The 1,664-nt window shown below is 39.1% G+C and overlaps 1 protein-coding gene across 2 annotated transcripts in view; it reads left to right on the forward strand.

The window, feature by feature from the left end:
• The window catches only part of Fchsd2 (FCH and double SH3 domains 2), a 350,373-nt gene that overhangs the window by 268,141 nt on the left and 80,568 nt on the right, over positions 1-1,664 (forward strand). The gene's annotated exons all lie outside the window — the stretch shown is intronic.

Raw genomic sequence — 1,664 nt, forward strand, 5'->3', positions numbered from 1 at the left:
CCCATCAATAATATTTTCAGGTGGGTGTTTTTCATCACTCGATGAGGCTAAAATCACTTCAGCCCCTTCAGAGCTCAAGCAGAGATCAGCTTTTCTCATCTTAGGGTTTAACCTTGCTCCCTTCCCTCCATGGGCTCCGCTGCGCAACCCCGCCCGCGCGCCTTTCCTCAGGCCTATCGCCCCGAAATCCGCGCCGTCCCCGGGGACTGAGAGACTCTGGGGACCAAAGGAGCCCGCCGCCGCACGCGTGAGCGCGCGGGCACGCACGCGCAGTGCTCAGCCTGCGTGCCCGCAGCTCCGCCTAAAGACTAATATGTTAAGAATATAAGAACATTAATTTCCTTAGTTTTGTCCTCTAAAGTTATGTAACATCTAAATTTTGAAAACGGCTTCATATTTTATTCCGAAAGAGTTGGAAATTTTGAAAAACTCAGTATTGCTAGGCCTTCAAATTCAATTGAAGTAGTTTATCCCTGGTCTTTCTAAAAACAAAATTAAATCAATAGATATTTCTAAGGAAAGGCCTCACTAATACTTCACTGAAAGGAAATTTGTATTTTAGAAATACCTTTTCAATATTATTGTTACCACTATTAGTATTAACTAAATAGAATAATTGCTGACAGTATGGGCATATGAAGACCTTGTGGACATGGATGGGGTATCTTACAAACCATAAATCCAGCACTCAAAGGCTGAGTGGCATTGGGAAAAATATGTAACCCTTTCTGGGCCTAAGTTTCCATACTGGTAAATTGAAAATAATAATCTCAATTAGAATTGTTCTGAGATGGGGCCGGGGAGATAGCTCAGTAGAATAAGCACTTGCCTGGCAAGTGCGAGGGCCTGAGTTCAATTCCCGGTTCCACACACAAAAAAAAAAAAAAAAAAAAAAACAAAGAATTGTTCTGAGAACTAAATGAAATTATGTAAAATAGCACAGAGCTTCAATGTTTTCAAAATAAGCATTTCTTTATAGTGTTCTAATTATAAAAAAGCATTCAAATAGTTTACACAAAGTATATATGAATCAGAAAATCACTTTTCACCCCATAGAATTAGAAAAAAAGTTTTCACCTGAACTCTCACCACTTAAAAGTAACTCCTGGTAACATTTTGGTCAATATTCTTCATAGAGTTTACAATCCTCCATCAGTACAAACATATATGGGGGCAGGGGATTTAGCTTAGTGTTGCAGCACTTGCTTGGCAAATGTGAGGGCCTGAGTTCAATTCCTGGTACCCCTCAAAAAATAAAATGTCCCCAGTACAAACATATATGGATGTAGATATATAACAACAGTTTTATGCTACTCAAACTTGAATTTAAACTTTTTTTTTTCCCCCTAGAACCAGGGATTGAACTCAAGCCCTTGCGCTTGCCAGGGAAGTGCATATTCTACTGAGCCATCTCCCCAGCCCCCAAAACTCTTTTTTCCTAATTGAACATGTCATGGATATCTGATATTTGGAATGCCTATAGTCTCTAGCCATCTTAGAAATTTGACTCCACTTACCTGTCATGAAATAGCTTGTTTTTATATTATCTCCATTACCTCTTAAAAGTATACCAACAGTGGATTAGGAAACAAAATCCAACAATATGCTGTATACAAGAAACACATTTAACTCATAAAGACATTCATAGGCTGAAAGTCAAAGGA

The sequence above is a fragment of the Octodon degus genome, unplaced genomic scaffold, assembly GCF_000260255.1.
Source record: "Octodon degus isolate 3935 unplaced genomic scaffold, OctDeg1.0 scaffold00146, whole genome shotgun sequence".
NCBI lineage: Eukaryota > Metazoa > Chordata > Mammalia > Rodentia > Octodontidae > Octodon > Octodon degus.